This window comes from Taeniopygia guttata, chromosome 8 (assembly GCF_048771995.1).
Source record: "Taeniopygia guttata chromosome 8, bTaeGut7.mat, whole genome shotgun sequence".
NCBI classification, from domain to species: domain Eukaryota; kingdom Metazoa; phylum Chordata; class Aves; order Passeriformes; family Estrildidae; genus Taeniopygia; species Taeniopygia guttata.
The window spans coordinates 20,306,213-20,322,358 of record NC_133033.1 but is presented as its reverse complement, the minus strand read 5'-3'; positions in this window follow the sequence as shown (position 1 = coordinate 20,322,358).

Here is a 16,146-nt window from a genome sequence, read left to right as displayed (position 1 = left end):
AAAGTGCTAAAGTCTGTCTCTTGTGAAGCACAGCAGAAGTCAAGTCCTTAGCTTACTCTTTTTCCTTAGATCTGCCTCCAGGACCTACTCAGATTCTCTTTGGCTTGACTTTAAACCTGACATGGAAAATTATCTGGTTTTAGCCTGAATCACCAGGAGTTGTCCCTGTTTGTCTGTGGAGGGTGTTAGCTCCTTATAGAATAACAACATGCACAATTCCAAACTGCAGCTTATTTGATTAGGTCTGTCAAGAACCAGAGTATACAGTATTCTATTTAATTTTACTGTTCAGTGCTTTAATTCCTTCCCCACACCATGATAACTAAATCTTTATCTGAATTCAGCCCAGATAGGCTATAAAGTAATCAGGAAAGGGCTTCTGGGTTTTAGTTGCTGCAGAAAAGCTGATGCAATATGAATAATGGTTTGCAACACTGTGTGCAACAATGGCTTTATAAGATGTAGGCATAAGATCTATTTCCTTAAGAAATTGAGGTGTTGTATGAAGACCTCTTAGTGTAATAGAGAACATTTTCATCTGTACACCTTGCTAGAAAATGCTAGTGGAGGTTTGGATGTAACTTAGATGTGTGTTATTTGTGAGCATGGCTGCTTTTTTAATCAAAAAAACATCAAATACAACAGTACCTTTCATTCTAGTAATTTCCAAGTACACCACCACCCTTTATTACAGTAACGTTTGTATACAAATAAATAACTTGCAAGTGACTGTTTTAAGTGTGGAAGTAATTTTTAAGTTTGCTGGAACACTCTGCACACCAAAGAGCTTTCCTTTTGGTCCGTAACACATATGCATGCAGTCTAGTTGTCCTTCTAAAACCTTGAACTTGAATTTCACTCTGAAAACCATAAATTCCTTAAGCTGAGCACAGACTCTTGCCTTTATGCAGAAACAATTGCTAAATTTAGAAATATAGACAACAGTTCCAGGAAATGCTACCTAGAATCTTTACTTTACATTATTAGCTGACAAGTAAGAACCCACTTGCAAGCCAGTAAGATGGGGTTGTTTTCCTTGCTGCTGTTTGATAGCAAATGATTACAGATAAGCTGTAGGGATATCCATTTATTCACAAGGACTTTGTCTTGCAGATGAAAAAAAACATTACCAATTCAGAAAGCTCTCTATGTATGGCAATCAATTTTAACTCTGCCTTTCTGCTGATAATGGAAGCTTCTGTCTCACCCCGTCTGGCTCACGCGAACTCCTCTTCAACACGTTCTGAACCTGACAAAGTGGTATAAATCATTTTATGGTAACAGAAGATACTGTTAGGCTGGTAAACAGAAAGGAATAAATACACAAATGTCAAGCTGCCTTCAGTTATATCTATTTATTACCCCACATGAATGCACACAGCGCTTCATAAAACTCCATCAGTATTTTAATCAAGTTATGCCTTTTGGGAGAGGGAGAAGCTGTTGTAGGGACCATGTTAAACCTTCATGCTCAATAGACTGCAGAACGCCAATTAAGGAGACTTTTGCTCTAAAACTCCCCTAATTTGCCACGTGAGCCAGGAGAATCTTTTACAAGAAGGCTTATGGGACTTGGTATGCTAGCTAGAGAAAGGTGGCATAAACACAGGCAAGTCTATCCACTAGAGGGTATTGGCACACTATATATGGTGGTGTATTATAGATAATATCTAACAGGTCTCATTTATTATGCCTTTATATGAGACCTTTAAAAGTCCTTTCTCTTGTAAAGTCCATATTCACCAGGACCTTTTCCATTTCCTGGTAGCAAATGCATTCTTAATAGGAGCACAATTGCCATTAGCAGAACAAAGGGGTGGGAAGCTGCTCACCACCAAATTATCAAATGGCTCGTGCCCAGGTGCTGGTTGAAATATTGATGCAGTCAAAAGACTTCTAGAGAGTTGGAATGTCAGTCGAGCAATATGAAGACTTGCCCCTGCCTTGCACAACAGCTTTCAGGAGAGGGATAAGTGGGCTCAAATTCTGCAGTACAAGCATTCCAAAAAGCATCTGTCCTGGAGTGGAAAAAGCACAGGAAAGGAGCTCCTATTTTTAATAGCATCCACTAATCCCATTGCTATCAAGAGTTTATAATGAATCTAGGATGAGGTCTTTAAGTTTATAGTACAAGGCTGGTTTTCTTCAGAGAAGAATTTATATTTGTTGTTCAGATAAATGGCCTATCACATTATAATCCTAGGAGTATTACTTTTCAATTTAAAATGTTTACTTGGTTAGGATTGCTATAAGAATTGTTTGGTTTTGCTCATAAATGACTATTAGAAGGAAGAGAGAAAGGAATTGTGTAGTGTCTAGTGTAGTGAAAATATCAAGCGTCTCACATGGGCCCTGGAGTCACTGGAAGATTCTGAGTGGCTTTCATAATCTTTTTTTTAAATCTTTTTTTGTGGAGATCAGTGAGAAAAATTAAGTTATTTGCATTTAAGGACATAATTTAGTGGTGGATCTAGTAGTGTTAGGTTGGTGTCTGGACTTGATCTCAAGAGGTCTTTTTGAACCCGATGAACCCTATGATTTTATGGGATTATATTTTACTTGCAGTGTTCTGAGCCTGTTCTTTTGGAGATTTTAAGGTCTTGGGGAAAACACAATGATAAGTGGTTATTCAGCTATGGACATTTTACACTAAGATGTGTGTCTGCATAAATACCTGCAAATTCCATGTCCTTTGAGAACCTGGGCTGTATAAGACACAAAGAGAATTTTTTGACTGGTATGAAAAGGTATAGCCTGAAGAAGAACCTGCCCTACTCATAACTCAAACCTAATTTTGGATGTGAACAAGGCTCACCAAAATACACTTATCCCAAAAGCAATGCTGATGACAAGTGAGTGAAGTGAAACCAACAACAAATATTGCCTTGTTTATATTACAAAAGCCATTGACTTTCTTTCCCATGATAGCACCGGCTCAGGGAATTGATGATAATGCATATGAGCATGTCAGAAAAGCATTTTAATGAGAAAGCCCTTTATGTAATATCTATTTTTATTCAAATTCGAGATTGAGGGATCAAGTAACAGGATGAGATGTTGAAGGATGGGTCTGAAAGAAATTGTTTCATTGTAGTCATTAATGAGAATGTTCTCCTTAAATATTCAAACACCTACAGCAGTATTAAAAAATAATCTATATACCATGTACGAATACTTACTATTTTTTTTTGTAGAAGGTAAATTTAAAGTAACTGATTATGTGAAGGGAAGTACTTGTTTAGGTAGAATTTTTTTTTTTATCTTGTAGCATTGATAGTATGGTTTGAATAATTTATTCAAAATTTAGTTAGGGATAAAGACAGCTTAGATTTTCTGATTCTCCTTCCAGAACAGGGTTTTACAATAATATGCAGATTTGAGTGCTCTGCCTAAACTAATTTTAATTTATCCAAGTTACCAGTGCAACAATATAAATATTTCCTGGCTGTTTGGAGTTGTTTTCAGATATGTAGTCTTTACCAGTCTATTTTCAGATATGCATACTTCTGTGATTAAAAAAAAAAATCCACACAATTTTATGTAAGCCTTTGCTAGTGTCCTCTTTTATTCTGAACCTGTCTGTTGTTTATTCACTATTTCTTTGTAACATCTTCCAGTAAAATCACCAAAATTTTTTTTCATATAGTATGCCTGGTTTTTCATGAGATGTTCTACCTCATGTTTTTCCTCACTGAATAGCACTTGTAATTTTCTATTCACATCTCAAATTTCTGAATTTTTGTTTTACTCCTCATTTCAGTCATTATGGACAGAAATCAGTTATGACTACTCATCAAAATTTGTCTAATCATTCTTTAATAGAAAAGTATTTTCAAATTTCCAATGTATTTGTTTCAGCTGCTCCAAAATAATTAAGAATATTGAACAAAGGCAGTAGCCTTTATGTTCATTAAATAAATTACATAATCCCTATTTCATGTAATTCTGAGTTGCATCTAGGCTAGACTAATGGAGTGTTGATATCTCCTAGTATTTGAAGCAATGCATTTGAATTCCGGATATTTTTACATCCCTTTCCTGACTCTCAGGTTGAATTTTGGTGTTGCACTCTGAAAAAAAGTCTTAAATTTTGCTGCTAAAAATGTAGCAACTTCACAGATATTAACCCTCATTTTCTACTGTAAAGCAAGATGAATAATCAAATAACACAAACAAAGCTGTATCTTCCATCAAGCATCCTGTGAGCCCAGGCTCCTTGCATTTCCATTTATCCAGTGGTAGGTAGCATCAGCAGTTTAGCTTTTTCATTCTGCAATACGATATCCTACCACTAAAAACTTCCTAAACATCACATTAATGTATTGAGAAAGACTATTATAGCTGATTATTTTTTTTCAAGTTAAATTAAATATTAGCAATTTGACATGAGTTTAATTCCTTTTCTGCTTTATGATGCTCCTTCCATTGGGTTTGTGGTATGATGATGTATTTTTGCAGAACTTTAAGTAAATTGTTGGAGTAATTGTATTTCCACTGGGGATTTCATGGCAAAATCCCTTTTTTGTTTTAACAATTTAATGAAGAGTTGCATCACACTGATACCAGATACAACACCTTTCTCTCATGTCAATATTTAGGTTTAAGAATAAATGGCAATATAAAAAATTAATCATGTGTTAGAAAATAATGGCTCTGCAGTGCTATTTCCCTGTGCTTGCCTTAATAAAACAACAGAAAAAAAACTCCAAAGAAACCATGGATTTTGATAAATACTAGTAAGTTTCAATTGGCATAGAGAGATAAATTTACTCTGGAGAAAAAATACTTGTGACTGCTTGGGATTCTAGATTTTTGGTTAAGTGACTTAGCACTACCAGCCATGTCAAGATGTTGCAATGCCATCAGCTGCTTTATTTCTGCCAGGCTGAAGATACAGAACAGTGCAAGGCTGTGCTTTTCCCTGTAAGCCTGCATGTCTGTGGGTCTGTCACACTGAGGGATACACAGGTAAAGTCTTCCAGGCACACACACAGGAGAATGTACAAATGCATGCTCTACATAAAATTCCTTACAATACTAATATATTTTCTAAGGTGTAAAGCAAACCAAGTTTTATAATCCCAAGTTTCCAATTACAAAAAGAGTGTGTAATTTTAGTATACAGATGTCTATGGTAATAACATCATCTAGTTTCAAACAGCCTTTCCTCATTTTTCTTCCATGTTTATTTGAATGTAGTTTTGTGTTTCCCCATACAGTTCTTTTTTCTCCATCTTTCTGGTGATGGAATATTAATGTGTGTTATTTGTAAACCATTTTGGGCTGGATATTGTTACACATGACAGAAAAATCTGACAGTTAAGTGATCAAGTTACTACTATTACACCAATAATACATTTTGCATCTAATTTGAAATACTCCTGCGCAGGTTAGGCTGTAGATAGATGTGAAAGAAAAGCACACACAACACTGTCCATAATCCAAATTAAAATTAATTTTCTCAAATAAAGCAATTGGCATTTCTATCATAGCCTAGGAATAGAATACTATATTTATGTCTCTATATCTATAATTGAAAAATTATATATTCAACATATTGGTTATACCTCCTTTTTAGAAAGCTTGCAAAATGTGTCAGTTGAAAAATATATTGCTTTAAGCTCTATATTTTTAGTGGTACTTGAGAGGTTTCTTTTTGTTGTGAATTTTGGTTTTTCCCTACCCCCACTCTTAACCCAAGTGCCAATGCCCACATTGTGTGTAGTCTAGGTTTCTTTTGTATAAAAGTGGAATTTGCCACATAACCTCATGAAACTCCTTGAGAAGGTCAAAGTGAATGGAAAACTTTTTGCTCGGACTTAAATGCATACTTGAGTTGCTTCTTTAAGTCAAAGCAAGACAGATGTTGGTGAATACATATTTTAGATGTTCTTTTTTTGGATGTTCTGCTGCAAGAGCACCTGTCTGGCCAAATGAAAACATCACATAGGAATGAAGTGGCACTTGTGCTGGTTCAAGCATTTTAAAGCAGATATACCCAGCTATCACTTAACTAAGCAACATCTGTGACACAGGAGAAGTTTAAAATTATGCTGCTTATAGGGTTTGCTTAAACACATTCGTGTCTGCTATTCCAATTTGTCTGCCTGGTGCCACAAAAAAAGATGTTTCTGTGACTTTGGGAAATGAGGTATAAACAACAGTTTTGCTTCTTAAGTTGACACACCTAACAGAGCACAGAGCTCCTTCTTAGGACAAAGAATATAGGGATCACAGTGGCAAAGTCTTTTCTGTGTGTTTTATCTACAGAAGTGATGGTGTGTTTGCATTCCTATCTCCATATGCTTGACTTGGAATTTGTAAAAAGTACTTCAGTAGCTCTGTCATATTGCATTTGCTGATCTGTAGGATTGGAAGATGAGCATTTCCACGTTAGGGAACTATATTTTATTAATAAGAAGGTTCACTCATCAAAGGTGTGGGGTTCTTCCAGTTGTTGTGCACTGTTGCAGGGCAAGCTAAAACTTTTTTATCAACAGTCAGAAGTGCAAGTAGTATTTTTGACCTCTCTGTGAATATCTTTGATTACAGGTAAAAGGAATATGCTCCTAGATTCTTAAAAGCAGCCAATCTCTTCTCCTTTTACTTGAAGAGCATGGGCAAAAGTCCATGTCCCATAACATTTTTTACCTTTCATCTAACAAATGTTTTTGTATATGTGACATATTTCTATAGAGGATATCAACTCCTCTGAAATCAACCTTTTCAATTTAGCTGCATACTGTGGAATTCGCATCTTTAAAATCAATTCACAGTTGTACTTTGGTGAGCTGTAGGTTATTTCTTCTTCTCTGTGAAATTACATTATGCATACTTTTTATAAATTATCTTAATTTGGATTTGGGTTTGGTTAATTATGGTTGTCTCCAAAATGATTGTGGCATGCCTATGTTTATCACACAGATAGTTATCCTACTGACCTGTGGATTATCTAGGCTCTTTAGTTATTGTCAGTAAACAGCTAAAGGTGTAAATGGATCCTGAAATGTGGAAGTGAATTGTATGAAGTTAGAAATACCCAGTATGTAAAGGGATGTCAAAATGTTCATTTTGCCCCTCGTTTTGAGTTGAGCAGCTGACCAGCAGAAAGAACCATGTGCAAATGTGTGTCCAACAGAAATAGCCAAAACTCTAATTAGTGGCCCTTGGTAGAAGCAGGTATTTGAGTGAGAGAAGGGACCTGACCTTGTCTTGCTGTTTGAGATATTCAAGAATTAGAAATGGAGCAAAACCTGACCCGTTCTTGGTTACCTCTGTGATGGCCTGGAACACTTTGGTAGTCAGGGTGCCATAGTGATATTTAGTAGTCTAGAGGCTATTTTTTTTCTGGAGAAGGTGTAGTTGCAAAAGATTGTTTAAAACATGGTCCTTTAATACTGGAAGACATTATTGAAATCAACAAGGCAAGCAACAGTGTGTGCCACACTGTAATTTTATTTTTTGCTTTAGACTCTTTTCAACTACATACTTAACTTTTACAATTGATAAACTGAACTGCAGTATTGAGAACCTGAATATAAACTGCGGAATTAATTTTATTAATTTTCATTGTCTACCTTAAGAAATAGGAAGAAATGGAAGATCATAAATAGAAGGAAGAAGTTTGTTTTTTTCACTTTGATTTATTGGAAGAAAACTTAGACTAACTAATATGTTACAAGAAGAGTTTGGTATAATAAATAATAAGGTTACAATTCTGGAACAGCAATTTCCTTATTTAATGCTGTTAATGGGAAAAGTTTGCGATATTAATTTGTCAATTACATTTGAAATGCATTAACTAGACACAAATAGCTCAGAAAGAATAGACATTGAATAGCTCATTACCCTTTCATATACTGTACTACAGCCCTAACTAGAAAGCTCATGTAAATAAAACAGTAACAAGCAGTTTAAAATTCACACAAAAAAACTCTAACAGCTCTCAAGCCACCTTAGATTAGTTACAGATACAATCCTTTAATTTTCCTCTGTTCTTTTTCTCAGACAAAGCAGGTTAAATGAATGAATGCATCTGAAAGTGGATGGAGCGTATCTACCTGCACTATATATATTTATATCTTTATATATTTAATTGTAATTGGTTTTTAGAAATACTGCTATCAAGACAAAAATTCTGAAATCTCAAATAATAATTTCAGGAAAATAATATATTAAAAGTTATAGTTTTCAGTGTAGGCATTTCCCTTACACACTATGATTTGCAGTTCTTATTGAGCAAGAGGTCTTTTTACAAGAGAACCCACCTTTTCTGCTTTTTCCCCATATAATATAGATTATATTCTAAAACCTTCAGTGCTAAGTATTACTACTTAATTATTAATTATATGTACTAAGTAATTTATTATTTGGGATGGTGGTTTTTTTTTGTTTCGGGATATTCTGTTGGTTTTTTGGTGGGGGCGATTTGTTGGGGTTTTTAAAATTTTGTAAATGACAAACTAAGTGTCTCTGAAGGGGTTCATAGAAGTACCTTATTGTCTTTGAACAATGCTTTGAATCACCTTGTTGTGACAATGTCTTGAGCCTTTTTTATGCTTGATTTTGGTGTAAGAGCAACTCTGCTAGTAGCCTAAATATTTGTAAATCTATATCATACAGCAACAGTGTTTTTAGAAAAATATCAGTGACAAATAGTAATTTCACATGGAACAAAATATGAGTAGTTTTAACAAAGGGGTGTAGTGTGGAGAGACAGCCTGGTGGAGCAGCCAGGCCTTGAAGGTAAGGACACAGGATACCCCATAGAGGAGTACAGGCATGGGATAATGAGCGGAGGCACCAAAGTGGCCACCAGAGACCTCCCAGTTTTAAATGACTCAACAGTGGTCAGAGAAATGCAGATTTAGGAGTTGGGTAAAAAATGTGTTGGGACAGGAAAGAGTAAAGATCAAGTAGCTTGTGTGCAAAATCTACTATATACAGCAAGTTTGAACCACTAAAGGAAGAGCAAGGTTAAAAGAGTATTACACCTAAAAGAAGGCACATTAAACTGGCCTTCAGGACATCCTGGAAATCACTGTCAACATCAAGAAGCTACTTTGAGTGAAGGAATTGCTGTATGAGTGGCATTGACTCGTTTCCCCATGACAGGTGGGAGCTGTTGGTCTTGGGAGCCCAAGCAGCAGTCCGCAATTTCTCTGTCACAGAAAGGAATGGACACTGGGACAGTGACCTATATATAGCAGCTTTAACTGTAATATACTGTAGTATTTCATACAGATTATATTATTATTGCATGTTCCTTTTCTGTAACTGCTAAACTGGACTGAACCCTTTGAAAATGCCCTGAAGATTCCAACCATTGTAGTCAGTTTCTTGGCCTTATATCCAGTGTATGCTTTCCTCCTTATGTGTAACAAGGCAGGTGTTCTTTGTTATGCTGGGTTCATGTGGAAGTAAAACTGCTGAGGTCTGCAGGCATCCTCTGGCCTGATGTGGCAGTGGGCATTACTGCATTCAGCGCAAAGGCCAATATCTCTATGGCTCAGTAGCAGGACAAGTGCTCCTGGTCACTCTTTCCAGGACTGTGAACTAGTTCTCTGTTGGTAGTGGGAGCGTTGGTGAGAGGCAGGTGAGAAGTTGTGTCCTGACCTTTTCCCCATCAAAACAAGTTTGATTTAAAACCTCACGACAACTTAGTGCAAACCCTTGCAACTCTTCATCACATTTTCATTATGCAGTCTCCCTCCTGGCTGGCCCCATGTCAGGGCTCTGGGGCGCCTCAGTTATGTTGGTGTTCAGCCTGGAAAAAGCATCTCGTTGTTGTATGTCCTATTGTTGCAAATAAAAATCTCTGATGCTAAATATGTTCTTGAAAAGAGACTTAAAATTCACAGCTCCTTTTGTCCAGTTCGTGTTCTTTTTCACTGTGTGAACGATCATTGGAATGATGCTGTATTTAGCTGTATCCATCAAATGGAAATAGCTTATATTAATCCTGTAGCAGAGACATAAACCTTCCTTCCTCATGGGATTCAGGTACCTGTCAGGCACTTTAAGCTTAGCCTTTTGCCTCAGCTTGGCTTAAACCCAGACTAAGATATTTCTCACTTTTCAAAATGAACATTCATTTGAAGTTTGAGTTTCTCCTTTCCTAAGCTCTGAGTGGTTTCTGTGATGGCAAAACCAGAGCACTGGAGAGCTGACAGACTAACAATGATCCTTCTCCTGCTGCTTGCCTTGGGACTGGTTCCTACATAAGCATAGAAAGGGTAAGTTAGGCTTGTCCGAGGGCCCCTTCCTACAAATGTATGAACAATTGCAGCATTCACCTGTGCCTTACATGCCATCACTCAGCTTCCCACAAACACCTTTGCTCGGTGGTTGTTTGAGCTATCAGACAAACAAGGCAGCATAATGCTGAGAAATGAAAGTGCCAACTAAGAGAAGTTGCACATAGGAGAGGCATAAGTAAGGTCTCTCTCAATGCCAGTATTATAACTGGTGTATTGGGGCATAAACTGTTTATTTAATCTTTGAGGTATCTCTAGGAATCAAAGCCACCAAGCCCAAGAGAAGATCAGAATTGGAAATCCATTTGTTTTCATGGTATTACTAAGGGTTTTTTCCTGTTGATTTTGAATGAAAATTACAATGACTTCATAGAGACAATAAGTTATATTAATTTGGATGTGTTATTTATTTCAAGTATGACTCTGCTTGCTGGTGAGAAAAATAAGACTCCTGTGAACTTTTTTGTGATTATATATATCAGATAGGTTGGTAATTTTAATTGGTGTATATATAATCACTAAATTGAGGTTTGTGCAGAAGATAATGCAAATAATCAAATTAGCAAGAAATCATAAGAGCTCTGAAAGGGATTTTGAGCCAAAATTCCCATCTATTTTCAAATGGAGCCTTGTAAAAACTGTAATCTCCATCTTTTTTAAAAAGCATTGTTCTGTGAGGGGGAAGGCAGAAAGAGGAGAATAGATTTGGGTAAAAAAGAGTGGAAACCTATAGTTTAAACCCCGAGTTACACATTGGTCCTTGATGAGATTTCATTTCTCTGGTATTCTGCTTTGATCAATGAGAAAAATTGTGGATTTTGTCTAAGCAGCAGAAAAATTATATTAAAACCTTTAGTGGTGATTTTGTGATCTTCAGTTAATTATAGCAAATGTTTACTCATGCATATTTCTGTTTGGAGTACCTACATTTAAATTTCAGCCAGGAATTCTCTCCATCAAGAAAGTGATGTTGTTTAATTATTAAGATAGCGTGCAATGTGACCTGTTTAATAATATAATATAGGCTCCTTTAGTGTTTATCTTCCAGTATTCATGTGAAAAGCTAAAGTTTGATCGATATAAAAAATTTGCTTCAAAATCAGTAAACTACTATAATTCTGTAAGTAGACGGCATTGCTGTGATCTTGACTCTTTCTGAAAAACAGGAGCTCATGCAAGAAATCACATATCATCTGGGGAAACCAAGACAAGCTTGCTTTCACCATTCATTGTGTCATCTGATTTCGAGAGAGAGAAGAAACTTAAGCTGTTCTGCTTTGAAAGCTTATTTCATTTTAACCCTGAGCTCAAAAAGAAATCTGATATAAAAGCTTGTAGCTGCATGTTCCAAGAGATTTTCTCAAGAATTTCCAAGTTGAAAACTTTAATCCATTGTAGGATATGGACATATGGGTTTTTTTCAAGCAGAGTCATTAAATAATACCTTCCTTGTACTGCTGTGATTCAGTGCAGGGATGCATTGTGCTTGAGTCTGTATCGTTGCAGCCTTGTTACTGTGTCATGGAAAAGATTTAGGCATGTCATGGACTCTTTCATTGTTGTTCTTAGCATTTCCTTGTGCACTACTTCTAAGGATTGACATCAAAGAGCAATAGGAGTACATAGACTTTAACCACAACTTTAAAGAAGTCAAGCTATTTTTGTCTTCTGAAGTGCTGATACCTCTCAAAACAAATCCCAACAAATATTCTGTGAGTGCATGTCTCTGTTTTTCACAGTAACTGACATTAAAAATAGCATCTCTGGAAGTAGACAAGTGCTGGCATTAATGCTGATCAGGAATAGTAAGTAATTTGCTAGAAACAGACATGCAAGTAGTGTTAATAGAGGGAAACCCTTCAGAGAAAGGTGTTTTACATTCTTGCTTTCTCCAGTGTCTTCTGGAAGTCCTTCTGCATCAGTGATTTCTGATCATGGCCTGCAGGGAAACACCCTTCTTGCAATTTGTGCAGTAATACTGTGAAGTGCTGCTGTTAGAGGGAGACAGTTTCATCCCTCAGCAAACTGAGACATCCCAGACAATATCCAGTTTGTTCCCAGGGCATTTTTTGGACAATCTGACAAGCCCTCAGATATCAGCAGTGTCTGAGCTGCAGCTAATGGACCTTGCTGGAAAAGCAACATTGTCCCCTGAGCTTTTCACATTATGTCTGTCCTAAGTCCAGTATTTTCTTATTGCACAATTTTTTATTGAGTAGAAAGATAATTTTTGCTTTTCTTGTCTTGTAATGGGAGTTTTTGTTTTTATTTATTTATTGATACTTGGACATTACATGGCATAGAAAAAAGCCTTTTGGAATTTGGGACATGTTGTGTTTATGTGCTGATAGCCCTTTGGAGTTGTAGTCTGACAAGTGTGTGTCCTGAAGCAAGTGTTTTATTCTGAAAGGTTGGAACATGCTGCCAGTCCTTAATTGCTTGTTTGCAGAGTGTCCCTGCTCTGTCCCCATGCCCCTGCCCACAGAGCTCAGCTGCCACCCAGCCCACAAAGGGAGCTCAGGTTCCTCCCCTCTCCGCAGTTCAGCAGTGGTGGAATCTACCCGAGGTATTTAAACCTGTGGGTTTGTCTGTTTTATCATGTTCTGAATTTGTTGATAAAAGGCTTCTAGGAGCTCCGTGTATTTGAAGAAAAGGGAAGGAAACTGCAGTTCTGCAGCAGAAGTAACACATACCTGCCATGGATGCTTTCATTAGGCACACTCTGATCTGCAGAAATTGGTTTTATGATAAAGAGTATGAAGTTATGGAGTAATATGGAATGGCAGTGCTTGCGAAATGTTTGTTCTGGAACTTCTGAAAATAAATGCTTGAATTAATGATGGCTTGGAGAAATCACACAAATGTAAAATACTGAATTTACTATGGCTTTATGCAGTACTTCAGTATTAATTGCTTGGAAAAAAAATCCTTTGAAAACGAAACGTATTTTTGGTTTAACCTTTCTTTGTATCTTCGTATTTCATGCAGTAATTTTCACAAGTGAATAAAAATCAGCATAAAACCAGAAACTTGTGGTTAATAAAGTGGAATCTGGTGTATCAAGAGAAGGAATGAACTGAGCAGAGTTTTATGAGTTCAATACTTACCCCCTCCTTTTTTTATCTCAGGACTGCACAGTGGAAGGAATTACTACTTTCACTAGAGTGTTCAAGTTTCATAAACCAAACTTTTAATCTATGGTTCTCTGTGCCCAAAATATGGAATGCAATATTATTAGACTAATTCTTGATATTCAGAAAAAAATTACCAAATGAGCTATAGGACACTGCAGCTTTATCCTGGATCAGGGTTGTCACATGAACTATCTGTTTGTTTGGTAGCACTGGTCATTTGTAGTCCATGAGCACTGTTATCATCTCCAAGTTATTCTTATTTTCTCTAGATAGAAAGCTCATATTGTAAAAACAGGTATCAGCATGTATTATCATTGAAAAAAGAAGATTGTCTTTAAGCAAAATCTTAACACTTGAAATCCCAGAATTGTAAGATAACCTGAGTGGATGGAATCCACAAGGATCATCAAGGTGCAGCTACTGGCCCTGCACAGAACAGTCCTGAGAATCACACCATATGCAAGCAATGCCATTACAGTTGAACTTGATATAGTTTGCAGTGTCCTATTACAGTGAATGACATATGCAGATATTAATTGCAAGTCCAACACTGTCATCTCTTCTTTTCACTCTAATTGCACCAGTCTTTGTTCAAGCAACAAGACGGGCTGAAGACTAGGAGTATGTGGGAGTGGCTGCATATTGAAAATATCATTCTCATGGATGTAAAGTTGGGGAAATTAAGAAGCTTCATGCTCAGATAGTGCACTGTCAGGTGCACACCCCAATGAGCATCAGACATCTTGGACAGGTTTAGAGCAGCACAGGGAAGGGGGCAGAGAACTCTGCTGTGCAGCTCACTCTGTTCTGTCCATGGAACTGCTTGGAAATATTGAAGCCTTTGCAGTCTTATTCTGTGTTAATGAACAGGCCCGGCTTACTGCTGTTATGTTGCAGTTTGGTCTTCAAAGTCAATGCAAGAAAAAGAGCTACAGATTTTCTGTTAAAGTAATGATATTTTATAAATTGATTATTGATTTAGTTGGCGTGATAGGGGGCTAGTTATGGCCTTGTGATAAATCTCTGCAATTATGACTGCCTTTGTTGAAGGCATGATCTGAAATTTAATAATAGAGTTCTAGTAGGTTTACATAAACTTGTAACTTGATTTAAATTATCAGGCTGATCACAACGAGGTCCATAACACATCAGTTCCTAGACTAATGAACCATACATCCTTGTCGACTTTAGTAATGTTTTGACAGTTTTTGCCTCAGTGCCTCTGAATTACAAGTGTGTAGAGATGTATTGCTTACTGCTACGATAGGTCTCTCCCTCAGGATATGGTAGGTCACGTTTTCTGAATCTGTATTGCTTAACTAAACAATGACAACTTCTGTAGTGCTTTAAAAGAAGGCTACAATCAGTTATCACAGTTGTAATTACAATTTTTTTTTTCACAAGGAGAGATATTAAAAGAATGACATTTTTAAATTTCATACATTATTTAGCTTTTCTGAAATGGCACTTTTGGTGTTCTTAAAATATAGAGGATTTATATAGCAGTGTGATTAATTCTAAGATGGTAGAAAACTGCTGTTGATTCTTTCTTTACAAACAGAAATGCAAAAATCTTTCAGGTTTTAAAATCAGCCTGTCTTTATCTTCTCACTAATGAATATATTATGTGCATGAAACACATGCAGCAACTGTCTTATACCATTTACTTGTTTGAGTTTGTCCTATCAGCTAACCTTGTTTAGTATGGGCATTTTTCAAAAATAAGATGGCTTTTTTTGTCCTTCACTATGTGGCTGGGCTTTTTTCTGTAGTTGAAAAAAGAGCCTGTGTTGCTCTATGTTTGATCTTTTCTATGAATTTCCTATTTTCTTGAGTTCACAGGAAGCAAACCAGATAAATATAGGAAGGCAATTTCTATGAATGACAGATGACATTAGTTTGAAATGTCTAGATTTTCTTATGTTTGTCTGTTTTTCCCCTTTTAGAGATGCAATAGAGTGAAGCTGAAATGCATCTTACATGCTGAGGTCAGTACTGCAATGAGGGTTTAATATTATTTCATGTGCTTGAAACATTCCTTTGCTATACTACTACATTACAGAAGGGAAAGTAAGGCAAGCTTTATTAAACATTGTGACCTACTGAAATGGAGATTTGGCAAATTTACCTATGGCATTTCCAAGTACAAATATTATGGCGAATATGTCTTTTGTGGAAAATAGCGAATCTTGTGATTCACAGTATATTTCTCTAAGCAGGGTTATATATGAATGAAGTGTCTTACATGATGCATCATCATTTAATTACTTGTGGGAAGATTTGGGAACAGTGATCTTGGGCGCTGCTGCATCTTGTTCTTATCTGCTGATAGACCTCTGAAAGGGCTATTGTGGGTGCTGCAAAAAGAAGGACAGCTGTGAGGGTGATGAGGGTGTCACTTGTGTCCACAGTGTTGTCTTGCTCCCTTGTGGAAACTGAATGTAGCATGAATCCTTTGTGGTTTTTGTTAAAATCTATTCTATAAATTTCAGAATAGGCCTAATATCCATATCATAGACCATAATCCCCATTACTGCCCATTATAAATGTGTAATTATCTGTTCAATAGTACATTATTGTCCCCTTGGATCCATCATCGTTTAATATTTTTGGACCTTAAAGTTTTAATATATGGATTATCACCCTTCAAAGCTCAGTGACAGTCTAATAAGTAATTGCAAATAACTCAGTCTTAAAAATATGAATGTTTCTTTTCAAAATGACATTTTTCTAGATTGGGACATCCCTTACACCTG